We start from the raw sequence: 20,510 nt of genomic DNA, 5'->3' as shown, positions 1-20,510 counted from the left end.
GCGGACGCCATCTTGGATGACGTAATTTAAAGGTACCTCATTCCAAGTACAGCAGTCGGCCAGGATGGATGCTCCGCGGCGGCGGAGCGAAGAAAGAAGATTGAAGATGCCGCCGGAAGAATGAAGACTTTGCTGCCGCTTGGAGGAAGACGTCGCCGGAGGAAGAATTCTTCTTTGCCGCTTGGAGGAAGACATCGCCGGAGGAAGAATTCTTCTTTGCCGCTTGGAGGAAGACATCGCCCGGATCGGATCAGGAGTTCGGCCCGGTGTGGTGAAGACAAGGTAGGGAGATCTTCAGGGGGGTAGTGTTAGGCTTTTTTTAAGGGGGGTTTGGGTGGTTTTAGAATAGGGGTATGTGGGTGGTGGGTTGTAATGGGGGGGGGGATTGTATTTGTTGTATGCAAAAGAGCTGAATTCTTTGGGGCATGCCCCACAAAAGGCCCTTTTAAGGGCTGGTAAGGTAAAGAGCTTTGAAATTTGTTTAATTTAGAATAGGGCAGGGAATTTTTTTTATTTTGGGGGTTTATTATTTTATTAGGGGGCTTAGAATAGGTGTAATTAGCTTAAATATCTTGTAATCTTTTTTTTATTTTTTGTAATTTAGTGTTTGTTTTTTTTGTAATTTAGTTTAGTTAATTTAATTGTATTTTTAGATAGATGTTTGTAGTTTATTAAATTTATTGATAGTGTAGGTGTATTTATAACTTAGGTTAGGATTTATTTTACAGGTAATTGGGTAATTATTTTAACTAGGTAGATATTAAATAGTTAATAACTATTTAATATCTATTATACCTAGTTAAAATAATTAACAATTTACCTGTAAAATAAATATTAACCCTAACATAGCTACAATGTAATTATTAATTATATTGTAGCTATCTTAGGGTTTATTTTATAGGTAAGTATTTAGATTTAAATAGGAATATTTTAGTTTATAAATGAATTAGATTAATTTAATATAAATTTAGTTAGGGGTGTTAGGGTTAGATAGAGTTAATATAGTTAATATAAATACTATAGTAACTATATTAACTATATTAACCCTAATATAATTAGGGTTAATATAGTTAATATATATAATGTAATAACTATATTAACTATAATATACTTAGGGTTAATATAGATAATATAGCTGGCGGCGGGGTAGGTAGATTAAATTAGGGGTTAATCATTTTAATAGAGATGGCGGCGGTGTAAGGGGCTTACATTAGGGGTTAATAATATTAATATAGCTGGCGGCGGTATAGGGGGATTAGATTAGGGGTTAATAATTTTTATATAGGTGGCGGCGGTGTAAGGGGTCAGATTAGGGGATAGATAAGGTAGATGGCGGCGGTTTTAGAGGCTCACAGTAGGGGGTTAGTTTATGTAGATGGCGGCGGGGTCCGGGAGCGGCGGTTTAGGGGGTAATAACTTTATTAGGGATTTCGGGGGGGGGGGGGATCGCGGTTGACAGGGAGATAGACATTGCGCATGCGTTAGGTGTTAGGTTTATTTTAGCAGATCGCGGTTGACAGGGAGATAGACATTGCGCATGCGTTAGGTGTTAGGTTTATTTTCTAGTTAGTTTAGGGAGTTACGGGGCTCCAATAGTCAGCGTAAGGCTTCTTGCGGCTGCTTTTTGTGGCGAGGTGAAAATGGAGTAAGTTTTCTCCATTTTCGCCACGTAAGTCCTTACGCTGCATATTGGATACCAAACTGCGCTGGTTTGGTATACCTGCCTATGGCCCAAAAAACTACGGGCGACGGCAGAAATATACGCGCGTAACTTCTAGGTTACGCCGTATATAGGATACCAAATCAGCGTAAATATTGGCGTCGCCGGCTTTTGCGGGCGACGCTTTATATCGGATCGACCCCCATGTATGCTCCCTCCTACTCCCTGTGGATCTATGCCCATGGGAAAAACCTGATTCAAAACAGCTTGTTGGGACGCATTAGTGTCAGATGTATGCGAGACATTTATATTACTGGTGATGTTGCTAGTGACATATTTGGAACCATTGTTCCCAGAAGCTGATTTCTCCTTTGGTCTAGCTCCCAGACCAGTATCTGGAATGGGGTTACCAGAGACTGGGGAAGGGGTAGGTGTTGTTTTCAGAATGCCTTGCTGTTGATAGATATTAGAATTAATGTTTGTGTTAGTCTGCAGTGTAATATCTTGATTTTCTTCTTTGGCTGACTGTTTCTCGTCAGATGACCAATCAGTATCACTATCTGAAAAGCTTACAGATTTAGACTAGTTATGTCTGCGACCATGGTTGCCTATTTTGTTTTTATTTTTGTTGTTGTTATTATATTGGGGTTGACTGCGCCTATAATTATAGCATTGTTTCCTATTCCAAATATATACAGAATTCTTGAGATAGTCAGTTTTATCCCTGATAAACTTAACATGTTTATTTTCCATAATTTGCTGTTTACCTCTAGCCAAAGAGTCCTGCAATATTTTATCAAGTTTTACAAAATCTGGGTCAAGGCTACGTGTATTCAACTCCAGCTGTAGGGCATCTATCTCAGTTTTAATACTACTCAAATAGTGTGTCTTATAATGTATAAGTAGTCAGAAAAAAGAGAGAATCGGATCTTGGCTCCGGGTAGATTCAAAAATATAATTCTTTATTATTGGCATATTAAAACAGCAACAAGGCGGGGGGCGGAGCCTACAGCTGTTGCGGAAGGTCATGTTTTAGAGGAGCTCCTGATTCTCACTAGGTTTTGCAGAGTATTTTATTTGTCAAAATTGGTTTTTAACAACAGAGTTTTGCTCTACATGCTCTTGGGAGACCCTGGGAGAGTTTGTGATCATATCTCGCAAAGATGATTCTTCCTATGCTCTTCAGCTAAGCAACGTGGAGACGGACCTCTGTTTATCTACGCTGCTGGGGCTGCTGCACATTCACCCCCAGGATTTGAGGGATCCTGGGTTATAAGTAGTGAAAAGTGCTACTCTAACTATACTATAGCTATCTTGCTGCAACCCGCATGTGCCTTTATAACAACTTATACTTGTTTAAGCTACTATCAACAACACTCAAAATGGCGTCTGCTCACGATGATCTGATGTCTACAACACTTTGGATCCTGGAAGACCGCTTAATGGAATTAGAATGGAACCTGCTCCAAGCGCTACAGTCTGACAGTGTTATTACCCAACCTGAAAATTATACGAAACAGTCAGGAGATAAACATAATCAGCTATTAGAGTTTTCACAGACAAATTGCACCTCTGTGGCAGCCTTACCAGATCTTCCTGATACTAGTGAGGTCACTAACTCACAGCGGAAGGCTAGGATGGCTGATCTAATTGTTCTACAACAGCTTGGTCTATCTGATCGTGCTGAGGGAGCGATGTTTCTTACCCTAGCAAAAAACTGATAGTGCATACGCTCACCATATGACGGTGTTACAACCCTTACCTCTGCCTAAGGATCAAGCTATGATGGGGATTTGGTCCATAAACATACCTTCAGTGTCCGGTCCTGTCGAGGTGAGTCTGGTGCTGTGTGGGGCTCATGCTGGGCGGAGTATGAGGCCGCATCAGGCCATATCTGTTGCATGCTCAGGAACTTTGAAAATGAGCGACTCCATACCTTTGTTGGGGGCCTCTAATCTCAAGTATTATGTCAGACCAGAGGCAGCTTCTCGAAGAAGAGGGATCGGATGAACCACAAAGAAATATTACCTAGCTACCCGCGTACCCCGGGTATAATACATTTCACAGCTGATTGGAGTATGAAAATGGAGGTCTATTATCTGGACAATGGCAATCTAACGATCTGAAGCATATGGTCCAGTTCATATGCAACATATAGGCATTTATTACGTTTCGCTTTTACTTGTTTTTCTCTGTGTTTTTTTTTCTTGTTGTTGTTTTGAGTTTCTCACGTACTTTACCATTGCACACTGCTTATATATGGAACTTGTATAGGTCAGTCACATATAAGTATCTTGATGGGTGACTTATGCAGATGGAAGGTCTGCCATGTGTTTAATCCTGTTTGTACCCCATAATGCTTCTGTTACATGGCAAACTTTATACTATGCTCAATATATAAGGTAGTGGATTGTAGCTTTGCTAGCTCACTAGATTCCCTAGAGGATACATATTTGAATCCCCTAAGCAAATAACGTATTCAGGTCCCTCAGTTAATGTAATGTAATAATTATTCTTATTAACCCCTAACAGGTCTAAGTGGGATAGAAAACATGTCTATGTACTGTGACACGTAGACTCTGGGTATTATGTATAAGGAGCAAATCCGGGAATTTTCAGGCCCTCTGAATCCCCATAACAAAGTAAATGACCAATTAATAGTTGCAGGCATGTATAAAGATTTTATTAATGATAGTATTTTATTTTAGCCCCTCTATGGTAAGGGAAATATCACAGTAATGTTGTTCACACTCCTGACATGGCTTGCTATTTCAATAAGATTTTGTGTTAATGTTTATATGTAGTAATCACACTGTCACTCTGTTAGAACCTCTCTACTTTTTATCTATTCTCCATATACCATATTATAATGTTAAAGTTTACCAATTTTCTGTTAAAGCAGGGTTACTAACATAGGTATATCTTCATATTGAGATGCATGAAGATTGGAATGTGATCTCCTATCCCCTACCTACTAATGATAATTCACAAGGGTGGTCAGGGGTTGAAGAGACGCCCTATATGCGTACTTAGTTGGTATCTATAAATAAAAATGGCAAAGTTGTAATTGAGAACAAACCTGATAATGCATTTGAAAATGGCAAAGTTGTAATTGAGAACAAACTTGATAATGCAGTGGCTATGTTATATTGAGTTAAAATTTAAAATGAGGTAAATACTGGTGATCTATGTTGTCACCTGTGTGGTCTTACATAACTGGAAATGTACTGCTGGTTCAGGTACTATACTTGTTGTTGTATGCATATGTTGATAGTGAATTTCAGGTTCCCTCTGTAACCAATGGGACAAAGTTGTTATGATATGTATACACTCTGTTCATTTTACCTCAATAAAAACTTTTGAAACAAAAAAAAAAAACAGCAACAAGGCATAGGTATTATCTGGGGCTTCAGCTTGTTAGAGCATAAAAAGCGTATATCTTACGCGTTTCGGCCGTTGGCCATAATCATAGATCTCAATGTATAAGTAGTGTCATTAGTTGCACAGAACATTCAGATAAAACATTATTCCAAGAATTGAACAATTCAACATCATTAGTATTAACCTCAAAGGTAGGAAATTTGAAAATTCTTAAACCCCTGGGAATCATATTAGACTTGATATAAGACTCAAAAGTCCAAATGTCTCATTGTGTCTTGATTTCTTTAAACAAAACATCCTCCAAAGAATCAAAGAGGACACTGAGAGAAAGAGTTCCTTTATCATCAGAGAAGATTTTAGTACAGTCCTGTCCAGTCTGTATACGTGCTGCTGCAGGCATGAGGGAAAAGAACTGTGATTTTGAACTATCCATAATAGGAGCTGCAGGTGATGTTAATATAAAATAAACAAAGTTTATATCAGATACTTTTTCTAATGTCTCTTGAAGCAATCCATAGGTGTATATGGGAGATATGAGATATCACCAGCAGATATCCAAATGGAATCACAAAGGAACATATTTGGGTTTCATATCCCTTTAAAGGAATACTAAGGACAAAATGTATTGCGATTGCGGGTGGACAGGTTTGCAATAGCTGCTAGTGCAGCTAAATAAATCTACCCCAAAGGAGCAACAATAAAATACTCTAAAGTCATAATAATTTTAGAATAACTTTGCACTGTAAAACATAAAAAAACCAAAAAATTTTTTGCATTGTGAAAATATTGGGCTCCATTTAACAAACAGTGATAGTTTATTTGGAGCCCCGGTGTTTCAACCTCGTTCAGAGCGAGCCTGAAATGCTAGTTAAGTAGCAGCGGCCATAAGACCACTTCTACTTAAAGGGATAGTAAACACCAAAAATGTTATTGTTTAAAAAGATAGTTAATCCATTTATTTACCATTCCCCAGTTTTGCATAACCAACACAGTTATAGAAATATAAGTTTTACCTTTGTAATTACCTTGTATCTAAGCCTCTGCTGACTGCCTCCTTATCTCAGATCTTTTGACAGACGTGAATTTCAGGCAATTAGTGCTGACTCTTAAATAACTCCACGTGCATGAGCACAATGTTATCTATATGAAACACATGAACTAACATCCTCTAGCTGTGAAAAACTGTCAAATGCGTTAAGATAAGAGGCGGCCTTTAAGGGCTTAGAAATTAGCATATGAGCCTACCTAGATTTAGCTTTAAACTAAAAATACCAAGAGAACAAAGCAGATTTGATGATAAAAGTAAATAAGAAAGTTGTTTAAAATTATACGCCCTATCTGAATTATAAAAGTTTAATTTGGACTTTACTATCCCTTTAACCTATTCCCAACACCTTAGGTGGTGGATTGCAATCATCTCAATATGCTCGGATCAAGATGATTGACAGCCCACTCCTATGAGCGAATTGTGCAATGTTAACTATGGGCAATGAATTGCTGCCCGCTGGCAGCGAGGCTAGGTAGTCAAGGTTCAATAACCCGATCCTTGTCCGCCCAGTCTTGCTCCCAGTAGTGCATTGCTGTTCTGAAGCCTACCTACTCTAGGTATACTTTTCAACAAAGGATAACATGAGAACATCAGCAAAAACACTTTGGAAATCTTTAAGAATTTCGGCATGCACATAGATGTTAAGCCCAGACAAGCCTGGGTGCAAAGTCCAGGGAAAATTGCAGAACAAAATTATGACCACAACACATAAGTAACTCACCATAGAACAAGCTACTAAGCTGTTCGTTCCTGATAGAGCTCTTCTCTTTCTGTATGTATTTGCAATATTACCCTGGGGAAGTCTCCCTAAGGTTGATGGGTAAACCAGACTTGGGCTCCTTGCCCAATGTGCTTAGAGAAATATGACTGCACTTCACTGATGAGGCCCAAAGAAGGTCAAAATGATAATCCGGGGTTGCCATGCATTTTAGAGCTGGACTGTCCTTGTTAGGCAGGATCAGATTGATATACTTCCGGAACGTTCTCCTCTATGAAAAACACATTTTGACTATCGGCTAGATTACGAGTTGTGCATTACGGTTTTAACGATGAAAAAATGGCCATCTTGTCGGTATAGCTGTACTGCAAGCATTGTAGCCTGTAAATTTTTTTGCGTGGGATTTCCATAGCGCTGGGATTACAGGTTGTGCGGTGAGGCTAAAATGCTTCCGTTACAGCCTATACCGACACGATCCATTCAGCCATCTGAGAGCAGTAGTTATGGATTTTGTGTAACAAAAATGTTTCACAAAACTCATAACTAAACTGTTATAAAGTACACCAACACCCATAAACTACCTATTGACCCCTAAACTGAGGCCCTCCCGCATCGCAAACCCTATTTAAAATGTATTAACCCCTAATCTGTGCCCGCCCACATCCCCGTCACTATAATAAAGTTATTAACCCCTATTCTGCCGCTTCCTGACACCACCGCCACTAACTAAACCTATTAACCCCTAAACCACTAGCCCCCCACATCACCACTACTAAATAAACCTATTAGCTCCTAAACCGCCAGCCCCCCCACATCACCACTAATAAATTAAACTATTAACCCCTAAACCTATCACCCACTAACTTTAAATTTGAATTACAATATCCCTATCTTAAAAGAAATAAAAACTTACCTGTAAAATTAAAAAAACCTAAGTTTAAACTAACAATTAACCTAACATAACTATTATACTAAAATTAAAATAACTACCAATTAAAAAAAATTACACATTAAAAAAAAATAACTACTAAAAAAAATTACAAAAAATACAAAATACAAAATAACAAAAAATAACTAACACTAAATTACAAAAAATAACAAACACTAAATTACGAAAAATAACAAACAAAATTATCAAAAATAAAAATATTTACACCTAATCTAATAACCCTATAAAAATAAAAACACCCCCTAGCCTACAATAAACTACCAATAGCCCTTAAAAGGTTCTTTTGTAGGGCATTCCCTTAAAGAAATCAGATATTTTACCTGTAAAAAAATACAGACCCCCCAACAGTAAAACCCACCACCCAACCAACCCCCCAAAATAAAAAACTTAACTCTAACAAATATCTAAGCTACCCATTTCCCTGAAAAGGGCATTTGTATGGGCATTGCCCTTAAAAGGGCATTTAGCTATTTTACATTGCCCTGAAAAGGGCATTCAGCTCTTTTAAAAAAAGCCCAAACCCTAATCTAAAAAAAAAAAAAAAATGACCCAAAAAAAGTAAAAAAAAACCCTTAACACTAATCCCCGAAGATCCACTTACAGTTTCTGAAGTACAGACATCCAGGCGACAATGTCTTCATCAAGGCGGGAGGTCTTCATCCATCCAGGCGGCGTCTTCTATCTTCATCGCGCGGAACAGGTCCATCCTTGAAGACATCCGGTCCAGAGCGTCCTCTTCATACGTTCACCACCGTACACTGAATTTTCAATGCTAGGGAGCCTTTTCAAAATGGCGTCCCTTGCATTCGTATTGGCTGATTTGATTTTTGAAATTCAAATCAGTTAATAGGATGAGAACTACTGAAATCCTATTGGCTGTTCAAATCAGCCAATAGGATGAGAGCTACAGAAATTCTATTGGCTGATTTGAATTTCAAAAATCAAATCAGCCAATAGGAATGCAAGGGACACCATTTTGAAAAGTCTCCATTGCATTGTACAGCGGTGACCGCTTCGCGTCCTCTTCATACCAGTTCTCTGTCAGGCATAATCTTTCTGAAATGTTCTGCTCCCTGAGTAGTTGGGTCACCAGTAATAGTATGACTGATAGAGAACCGGTATACACAACCACAATTTAGTGACGGTTCAATTGTCTAATATATATATATATGCAAAACAGAATGAGAAGCAGTCTGCCAGGAACGAACAGCAGCATCAATAGCTTGTTCTATGGCCTGGTTGCCACCTGGTAGTAGCTTCTTTCTGCCCAATTGTGCTTTTCACAGAGGAAAACTTTCCTGTAGTATATCAGTCTGATCCCGCCGACATGGTCAGTCCAGCCCCGAAATACCAAGCAATTCTCCTCTGAACAAGGAACATGACAACCCCAGACGATCGTTTCGGCCTCCTTTGGGCCTTGTCAGTGAGGTGCAGCCATATCCCTCTAAGCACATTGGGCAAGGAGTCCACGTCTGGTTTCCCCCATCACCCTTAGGGAGACTATCCCCAGGGTCATATTTACATATGCAAAACAGAATGAGAAGCAGTCTGCCAGGAACGAACAGCAGCATCAATAGCTTGTTCTATGGCCCGGTTGCCACCTGGTAGTAGCTTCTTTCTGCCCAATTGTGCTTTTCACAGAGGAAAACTTTCCTGTAGTATATCAGTCTGATCCCGCTGACATGGTCAGTCCAGCCCCGAAAAACCAGGCAATTCTCCTCTGAACAAGGAACATGACAACCCCAGACGATCGTTTCGGCCTCCTTTGGGCCTCGTCAGTGAGGTGCAGCCATATCCCTCTAAGCACAGTGGGCAAGGAGTCCACGTCTGGTTTCCCCCATCACCCTTAGGGAGACTATCCCCAGGGTCATATTTACATATGCAAAAGAGAATGAGAAGCAGTCTGCCAGGAACGAACAGCAGCATCAATAGCTTGTTCTATGGCCCGGTTGCCACCTGGTAGTAGCTTCTTTCTGCCCAATTGTGCTTTTCACAGAGGAAAACTTTCCTGTAGTATATCAGTCTGATCCCGCCGACATGGTCAGTCCAGCCCCGAAATACCAGGCAATTCTCCTCTGAACAAGGAACATGACAACCCCAGACGATCGTTTCTGCCTCCTTTGGGAGCTTATGCAAGCTTGGAGATATTCTGAATTGTATTAAAATTGTATATAAGTAGACATATTAATAAGAAATAACAAGCAAGTCAGCAGTTGTGATCTACACTTTTCTAACTTCAAGCCTAACATCAGTTAGAAATATAGTGGAGCTCACACTAATCTATAGCCATCCAATGCATGCCTTCAGCCAAACACACTAAGATACAAATAAGGGTGACACATGGCCTTTGTAATTTCCCTAGACACATACAAAACACAGAAATGGACTGAACTCTCAAACCGGACTGGGTACACATCCCATATTTATACATAGAGATGTGTCCGAAAGTATTGGTACCCTTCCATTGTTTTAGGAAAACGCACAATTTTCACTGTACTAAGTAAAAATTGACAATGTATCCATCATTCTTTATTTCAAATGCAAAAGGGGGAATGGCATGGACAAAAATAATTTTGTAGCACAGCCTTTGGAGGCAATAACTGTAACCAAGCTCTTTCTGTAGCTCCAAATAAGGTATTTTGACCCAATCTTCTTGAGCAAATTTGCTCCAGTTCTCTCAGGTTTGATGGGTGCCTTTTTCCAACTGTGAGTTTCTCTTTCCACAGATGTTCAATGTGATTCAGATCTGGACTTACAGAATTCCACTTCGGAACGTCCAATGTTTTTCTTCTCATCCATTATTGGGTGCTTTGTTTAGGTATGTTTTGGGCCATTTTCCTCCTGGAGAACCCATGAGCTGTGACTGAGACACATCCTTTTGACATTGGGCAGTATGTTTCCTTCCAGAATGCCTTGATAGTCTTCTGATTTCATTGTGCTGGGTTTTTTTTTCTGAAAACATGGAGTTGTTGTGATTTGCCAAAAAGCTCTTTTTTTGTTTCTTCTGTCCAAAGGACATACTCCTAAAAGGACTGTACCTTAGAAGTGGGGTCTTCCTAGGTCTTCTACTTCAGGGGTAAAGTGCTAAAAGCTTATTTGTGTAAAATGTATGTATATCTCAAAAAATCTTAAATGGTTACTCAAGTCAAAATTAAACTTTCATGATTCAGTCTTTTTAAATTTACACTTTTTGAGTCACCAGCTCCTACTGAGCATGTGCAAGAATTCACAGAATATACGTATATGCATTTGTGATTGGCTAATGGTTGTCACATGAAAAAGGAGGAAAAATAGACATAACTTTGCCAGAAAAAAATCTTTTACTCATTTGAAGGGGTAGATTTATCATGCAGCTTATGCTGCTGTTTCCGCGAACATAAGTTAAGATGCAGTGGTCGTAAGACCGCTGCTCCTTAACTCATCCGCCATCTCTGAGGTGGCGAACAGCAATCATCCTGATCAGATATGATCGGGAGGATTGACACCACCTGCTAATGGCCGATTGGCCGCAAATGTGCAGGGGGCAGCATTGCACAAGCATTTTACCCGAAATGCTTGTGGAATGATAAATGCTGTCAGCGTATGCTGTCGGCATTTATCGATGTCGGGCAGACATGATTCTCTACAGTGTATCATGTCTGCCTGACATTTGATAAATCTACCCCTAAGTGGTATTGCATTGTCTTGTTATCATGTATGCAAATCTACTGTATTCACCGGTCCTTTAATAACAGAGTATATAAATTATGTAACAGAAAATAAATAGAAATCAATAATACAATTTAATAAGAAAAGTCCTAACCCACATTCCACTAAATCTGACACTGGTGTCATATATTAGACAAAATGTCCATATGAAACAACAAACAGCACTTTATAAAAAAAAAAAACAGAATAAAAGGAATAATACAAAAAAGCTTTACACCAAGTTCCATGTTTAAGATGCATAAAATATCATATGAAACAAAAATATTGTGGAGTATTTTGAAAAATGTGTGAACTCCATGAAGAGATAAAGTTCAGCCTCCAACTGATTGTAAAAAATTGCCCAGTGAATATTACTACTGATCACGTGACTATAACATCCAATAAGGTACAGGCCGCACAATTGTAAAATGCTGATTATGCAGGTTTTCTCCTCAATGCCTAAAGCTTACCTGTCAACTGAAATCAGTATGTAGGAACGGACCACTGAGATGTAGGCAAGTGTTCCTCACTACTACCTCGTGCTTCATAAAATGTAATGACCAAAATGTAATTTACTTTCTGCAATATTCCTGGCCACCTCCAATACTTAGACAAACTAGTAGACCTTTGCACCAACAAAAGAGGTGGCAGTATAGAAAAAGAATTACTATTTTAGGGAAGCAGAATTAATTTTTAATTTTGGAATTCATTACCCAAAAGGTCTAAATGAAATTGATTTGAGCAACATAATGTAATTTTTAATAGATGCAGATACAATAGTATATATTAATTATCTGTATTATAATTATTTTTAACTACATGTGTTAGGTTTACTGTATACTCTCAAGGCTTAAGAAGTTTTATGGTTTTTAATGTTCTGTTTTTAACAGTATAATATGGAAAAGAATTGCAATAATGACCCATTTTATTGAGAATTTACAATGTAACAGTTATACAGTTGACCAGTTGTATTTATACTTCCAGTAGAAGCTGCTTTGGAGCCCTAGCAGAGTGAGTCTGCTTCCCACAAATAAGATGTGGCGGACATCCGAATTACACTTTTTAACCTCTAAACCAACTCAGGTGGCAGAGTTAAAACACAGCAAAAGGGTGACTGAAAGACTTTTCTCCCACACAATTGGTTGCACAAGAACAGGGGGCAGTACTGCACAAGGACATCCTGTTTAATGTGGAAGCTTGTATACAACGTCTGCGGCCCACTCACTGTGATCACAGGTGGACAGGTTCCCTATTTGTGGGAAAAATACAAATTCCAAGTCGAGTTCAAATGATAATATACGCTGTGTTATTTTGTACTCAGCCTCATGCAAACGAATGATCAAGGGGCCGATTTATCATGTCTGCCCAACATTGATAAATGCTGACAGCATACAGCATTTATAATTGCACAAGCATTTCGTGTGAAATGCTTGTGCAATACCAACCATTCGCGGCCAGCAGAGAGTGTCAATCATCTCGATCGTATACGATCGGGATGATTGTTATCCGCTGACTCAGAGGTGGCAAACGAGTTAGGGAGCAGCAGTCTTAAGACTGAAGGCTCACGTGGAAACTGCTGAATTGACAGCATCATAAATTGGCCCCCAAGTATTAAAAATTATTGATTAAAATGCATTACAATACAAAGTGAAATATTTAACCAAAACCTTTTTATTGCATCCACTTTCAAAGGGAAGCAGTATTAGTGCTCTCATTACACTAATATTACAAGCTGCCCATTAAGTGTTGTGCACTAGCCAAAATAAGGCTTTCACATTTAGCTCTTTTAAAAACCAGATATTAACAGGAATGGTGTATAGCAAAAAGCTAAACCAAACAGCACACTACTTGAGCAGAATTTTTCCTCTTCGTTGGCTTGCACACTAATGATAACACTCCATACTGTTTGCATGTTTGTGCTTCACTTGAAGTCTGGCCCAAAGCTTTATTTGTCAAAGTCTAAAAATATAAAATAGTAAAGCTCTACAAAGCACAATAAGTACTACATAAGGTTATCAGTCTACATAACCCTCACAGACAATAACATTTCTAAAATGAGAATTGTCCCTGTCTGCAGGACCAGAACCAGTTTCATGTCTCACAGGGCAATCATTCTTGTCCTTCCTCTTCTCTATTCCTAAATCATAACAAATCACATCAATTGAGTTCCCTACACTGAAGCGTTTGGTCATAATGATACTGTGCATGGCTAACACAATTATCCAGTATTGTCCATTGGCAATTCTAGGGGGGTGCTAGCTGGAGTGAATTACAAATGTATGAATTGGGTGTGCTGAGATTGCAAGTTACTGTTTTAGGGGCATAAAATGAACAGAAAACTATAATTTATCTGCTAGAAAGTGAAGCATCACATTCCACCCCACAATGACCATTTAGAATAGGAAACCCTAACACCGGCCCCCTACTGTTTGTAGAACCAGCCCACCGCCACTGGTAGTCTTGGGCTAACTACAAGATCGTCTCAGTGCAACCATCGTATAGAACACCTAAGAAATCCCCATGGTATTGAAGGACCACCCAAAAATCTAATAGACAATTAAAAAATAACCATTACAAATTTACAAATGGTCTTACTCTTTCCTAAACCTCTTTTTTTCAACATTACATATCTTCAGCCCCTTCTGGAGGCAGCAATAGGGTCCTTGCAGTACTGTTGTGTCTGGTCCAGTTTTCCTTCTTTAGACAGATTTTTTTTCAAGTAAACCTCTTTGGTTAATTCAGAAAGATAAGTAGCAGTAAGACTGCTGTGGTCTTCACTTCAATGGCTGCTGGATAATTTAATAATATTTTTCTCTTCCTTTTTTTCAGCATGTCCCATACCAAGTAATATGAGCAACTATTAATAGTTCACTATTGATAACCAGCTTTGGTTAGATAATTTAACTTCCCTAATTTACATTGTGTGAGCTGTAAATGATAACGACAAGGCTTTTATTCATTTATGGCTCATATTCTATTAACAGTGCATCCTTTGTAATCTAGGCATACATTGGGTAATAACAGCTAATATTTACCTGCTGCCTATCACATATTGACTTTCAAGGCCTGTGATGGAAATGTTTTGACTCCCTCAAATCTTTAGTCTATGAACACATTTATACATGCATTTGTATTTTTAAGCATTTATAGCAACATGTACAGTATCTATGCATATACATACCAGGACAGGTCAACCTAAGGCCCATTTTGTTCCATGACTCCATTTTTTACCACCTCTTTCAATTTCTGTTTTATTATATACCATTTACTGCCTATTCACATTGACCCAATGTAGGCATATCTGGGGTCATGTGTATATGTAAATTGGAACTTTTTTGTCCTGGGACACATACTTTTATGTGACAGCAATCATTTGCAACTTATATGTTGTGACACCCCAAGAACTCTGTTAATAGAACATAATTATACATTATAATATTGTACTATATATATATATATATATAAATATATATATATATATATATATATATATATATAAAAATATATATATATACAGAGAGAGAGAGATAGATAGACAGAGAGAGAGATAGCTAAATAGATACATTAAAGCTCACTACCAGCAAAAATAACATGAACAAGCATAGCAAGTAATATATTTACCTTGCCATTGCTGTTTAGTAGGTCTGTCCAATATTTGGTGAGTATTCATGTTTGATTTAATATTTGCTGCCCAATTATATAAAGCTCTCTGGCCTTTTGAGATTTTCTAAAATCTTGCTAGTTCTCACAAAAAAATCTTAAATTTTTAAATTATATAAAACATTATTATTATTAAAAATGGTAACAAAATTGTTCTGCAAAAATCGTATTTCATGGAAAACTTTAAATGTGTATTAACTGCAGGAAAAAATATTTAAGGTGCACAGTCAAAATCTTAATAAAACTACATTGCTAAAGCAAAAATCACTGTTAAATTGGTGTTTATAATAAAAAATGTAAAACGTATTGCTTTCCTTATTATTAGATGAGCTTCCATGCCTCTGCTAATAGGAGGAACAGGGGCTTTCAATAGGTGTATCCTATATTATAAAAGGCCAGGTATGTTTGTCCGATGCAGTCATGTGCAGTAGAGAATGCAGCGCGAGACAAACATACCTGGCCGTAAGGAAGGATCTGCAGTGACCACCGTGAGGATCAGACAGCAGAGAGGGTGGGCGGGAGCGGGCGGGGAGTGGTATGAGTGGGCCTTGTGGGGTCGTGGCCGGGTTGGACCCCTGCACTGCAGAAAATGGCCTGTGTACACAGGCTTTAGTACAAATAGATTAGTTAATCTATTTGAACGACCCCACACCAAGATTAATGCAAAGATTGACCACTATTGCATTGGACTCAATAAGCTGGACAGTTTGCATCTATCAAGAGGACTAGATAGTATGAAGAGCTTCTAACAGTGACTCCATTTATACGCTACAAATACCTCATAATACCTTTCAGATTGAATTGAAACATCTCTAACCACCTCAAGAGGCTACTCCGAGAGACCCGAATTTCGAGTGAGGGTGATCCACTGACTGAGTGCCTTGCCGGAGGGAGAGCTATCTGGACGGCTTTTAAGAATCCAAGAGGCTTTTGTAGCACTTCTCAAGTGCTTGATACTCTGTGAGTTTATTTGTATCTGCGTGTGTACGTTATCTTTCACACCGATTGTGTACTATTGTGGTGCCTTCTTCTTTTTGCTATTTTTTAGACCTATTTCACTTGGCTCACCATCAAGTCTTGGAAGAAGTATACAGGGAGTGCAGAATTATTAGGCAAATGAGTATTTTGACCACATCATCCTCTTTATGCATGTTGTCTTACTCCAAGCTGTATAGGCTCGAAAGCCTACTACCAATTAAGCATATTAGGTGATGTGCATCTCTGTAATGAGAAGGGGTGTGGTCTAATGACATCAACACCCTATATCAGGTGTGCATAATTATTAGGCAACTTCCTTTCCTTTGGCAAAATGGGTCAAAAGAAGGATTTGACAGGCTCAGAAAAGTCAAAAATAGTGAGATATCTTGCAGAGGGATGCAGCACTCTTAAAATTGCAAAGCTTCTGAAGCGTGATCATCGAACAATCAAGCGTTTCATTCAAAATAGTCAACAGGGTCGCAAGAAGCGTGTGGAAAAACCAAGGTGCAAAATAACTGCCCATGAACTGAGAAAAGTCAAGCGTGCAGCTGCCAAGATGCCACTTGCCACCAGTTTGGCCATATTTCAGAGCTGCAACATCACTGGAGTGCCCAAAAGCACAAGGTGTGCAATACTCAGAGACATGGCCAAGGTAAGAAAGGCTGAAAGATGACCACCACTGAACAAGACACACAAGCTGAAACGTCAAGACTGGGCCAAGAAATATCTCAAGACTGATTTTTCTAAGGTTTTATGGACTGATGAAATGAGAGTGAGTCTTGATGGGCCAGATGGATGGGCCCGTGGCTGGATTGGTAAAGGGCAGAGAGCTCCAGTCCGACTCAGACACCAGCAAGGTGGAGGTGGAGTACTGGTTTGGGCTGGTATCATCAAAGATGAGCTTGTGGGGCCTTTTCGGGTTGAGGATGGAGTCAAGCTCAACTCCCAGTCCTACTGCCAGTTTCTGGAAGACACCTTCTTCAAGCAGTGGTACAGGAAGAAGTCTGCATCCTTCAAGAAAAACATGATTTTCATGCAGGACAATGCTCCATCACACGCGTCCAAGTACTCCACAGCGTGGCTGGCAAGAAAGGGTATAAAAGAAGAAAATCTAATGACATGGCCTCCTTGTTCACCTGATCTGAACCCCATTGAGAACCTGTGGTCCATCATCAAATGTGAGATTTACAAAGAGGGAAAACAGTACACCTCTCTGAACAGTGTCTGGGAGGCTGTGGTTGCTGCTGCACGCAATGTTGATGGTGAACAGATCAAAACACTGACAGAATCCATGGATGGCAGGCTTTTGAGTGTCCTTGCAAAGAAAGGTGGCTATATTGGTCACTGATTTGTTTTTGTTTTGTTTTTGAATGTCAGAAATGTATATTTGTGAATGTTGAGATGTTATATTGGTTTCACTGGTAAAAATAAATAATTGAAATGGGTATATATTTGTTTTTTGTTAAGTTGCCTAATAATTATGCACAGTAATAGTCACCTGCACACACAGATATCCCCCTAAAATAGCTATAACTAAAAACAAACTAAAAACTACTTCCAAAACTATTTGATATTAATGAGTTTTTTGGGTTCATTGAGAACATAGTTGTTCAATAATAAAATTAATCCTCAAAAATACAACTTGCCTAATAATTCTGCACTCCCTGTACTGCCGCTGTATTGGGATCTATTGCTATCTTTGGGACTTCTCATATTCTTCATTTCATAAGAGATCTTATTTTTGTGTTGTTTTATATCACTATTTGTTACATATATTTGCTGACATTCATTGTTCTTTTTTATAGCATTTTTCCACTGTTACGATCACATTCACATAGTGTCTGTATTTTTTGTTTGAATCACTTGTACAGTGCTTGATTCTAGTATAGGTTTTGTATTTTCTTTTCAAGTGATATTATCACTGCTGAATATATATTTTTAATCGCTTACACTGATTTTAGCACTCCTACATTGTTTTTGGCGCAACCAATTTATATATTCTTGCACACAATGAATAAGCATGATCATATAATAAAACAGATATCATAGATCATATTGTGTAAACATCTTCTTGTGTATTTAACAAATCTAAACAAGTTCACCTGGAGGCAGTCAATGTCACTGAATACTTGGACAGGGCTATCATTTTAAAATGGTCTTGTCACATACTAATCAGTAACACACATATGTAAGAGCAATTTGCTGTTCATTTCAATTATATTTCCATTACATATAATTAAAATATATAAACATCAATATTTTTATTGAACCTTGTAATTAACTACTCCATTCTATTAAGTATTAAAAAAAATAATATATATGGGCTGTAAGTTCTTGAAACTGTCACCAGTTTACTCAAATAATTTTCAGCCAATATGTCCGCAACAGAAAGAAGGTGGTATCAGATTAGTATAATGGAATAAAGTCAATGGGGGATATTTATCAAAGGTCTGGCGGACCTGATCCGACAGTGCAGATCATGTCCGCCAGAGCTCGCTGAATGCGGAGAGCAATATGCTCTCCGTATTCAGCATTGCACCAGGAGCTCTTGTGAGCTGCTGGTGCAACGCCGCCCCCTGCAGATTCGCCCTCCATCCAGAGCTTGCTAAATGGGCCCCTATGGGTCTGATGATCTAAAGATCTCTGATCTAGCGAGATTATCTATAAAGTCTTGTCAGTTCTGCAAGATCTCTCAAAGAATTCTAAAAAGGCAAATGTTAGCTGTTTTTTTTGTTATGCAGCGCTCTTGACGAAACATACACTACATTATAATGCTCAAAAAACAAACAAACAAGGACATGTTCAAATGAATGGACACTATTTAAATAAATAGTACTGTATATATAGATATATATAGTAGACTATGATAGGTAACATAATTCTGCACTCAGAATATTAGATAAAGCCATATGTGTATTATTTAAAATATATATTATGTAGTGGCCATGAGTTCTTACACTGATTTAAAATATTAATGTTGCAGGGTCAAAAGGATTATGGATCATGTAAGATGCACTCTGTTCCCTTGGAGTAATGAGGGGAAAAAAATTCAGAGTGAACAGAAAAAGCAGATAAAATAATACATTACAAGGTTTTTTGTTTTTGTTTTACTATGTATAATTAAAGATTTTAGGAGGAATTTTATTTTGAGTTAAAAGTCACTTTGCAATCAAGTAATTATGAAGTAGAAACTGGTTAAGAAATGCTGCATTACTGTACTAAGTACTGGAGTGCATGGGCTGTACCTTTAAGGGATTTACAGCTGTAAATGTGGCAGAATGGAGGCAAAATGAATTGCACAGTTAGCATCTGAAGGATTAAATAAACAGAAGAAGAGACAGGGAAGTCCTGTAATCCATGTTTTGGTTCCTGTTACTACAGCAGCAAACTACCTTTTGTCTCTGTTCACTTTCCTCTTTGTTTGTATAATTAATGATTCTTTGATCACCAACCACATAGAAGAACAGTGAACCTATCACACTGGTGTTTTTTTTTTATTACCTATGTTCGATTTGGAACATTAGCAACATTCTCTTATAAGTTATTAGACATTTCCTTAAATTAGTTTTTCATTTCAATTAAAGGGACACTCAAGTCAAAATAAACTTTTATGATTCAGATAGAACATACAGTTTTAAGACACTTTATAATTTACTTCCATTATATTTTTTTCACAGACTTTTTAGATTCACACTTTCGGGGAATTAAGATCCTACTGAGCATGTGCACAAGCTCACAGGATATACGTCTGTGATTGGTTGATGCCTGTCACATGATACAGGGGGCCAGAAAATGGGTTAAAAAATACATTTGTCAGAAAAAAAATCTACTGCTTAGTTGAAATTCAGAGTGGGTGTTAAATTGTTGTCTTTTTATTATGCATTTGTTAATTATGCAGTCCTACTGCATTTAGCTGTCCTTTAATTATGACTGAACTGTCATAATGACTGAAACTCTATTATGCAAAAGGAAGAGCACTTCTTAAACATGTTTAAAGGGACAGTCAACACCAGAATTTTTGTTGTTTAAAAAGATAAATAATCCCTTTATTACCTATTCCCCAGTTTTGCATAAACCAACACTGTTATAGAAATACACTTTTTACCTCTGTGATTACCTTGTATCTAAGCCTCTGCAGACTGTCCCCTTATTTCAGTTCTTTTGACAGACTTGCATTTTAGCCAATCAGTGCTCACTCCAGGGTAACTTCACGTGTATGAGCTCAATGTTATCTATATGAAACACATGAACGAATGCCCTCTAGTGGTCAAAATGCTTTCAGATTAGAGGCAGTCTTCAAGGTCTAAGAAATTAGCATATGAACCTCCTAGGTTTAGCTTTTAACTAAGAATAGCAACAGAACAAAGCAAAATTGTTGATAAAAGTAAATTGAAAAGTTGTTTAAAATTACATTCCCTATTTAAATCAT

General features: G+C 38.1%; 1 long non-coding RNA gene across 1 annotated transcript in view; it reads left to right on the top strand.

Moving 5' to 3' along the window:
* Positions 1–16,039: 16,039 nt before the first annotated feature.
* The window catches only part of LOC128638489 (uncharacterized), a 107,550-nt gene continuing 103,079 nt past the window's right edge, over positions 16,040–20,510 (top strand). Inside the window, exon 1 of the long non-coding RNA XR_008399101.1 lies at positions 16,040–16,063. This is a non-coding gene — a long non-coding RNA (uncharacterized LOC128638489). The remainder of the gene's footprint in view (positions 16,064–20,510) is intronic.

This window comes from Bombina bombina, chromosome 8 (assembly GCF_027579735.1).
Source record: "Bombina bombina isolate aBomBom1 chromosome 8, aBomBom1.pri, whole genome shotgun sequence".
In the NCBI taxonomy this organism is placed as follows: domain Eukaryota; kingdom Metazoa; phylum Chordata; class Amphibia; order Anura; family Bombinatoridae; genus Bombina; species Bombina bombina.
This window is presented reverse-complemented; position numbering and strand designations above follow the sequence as displayed.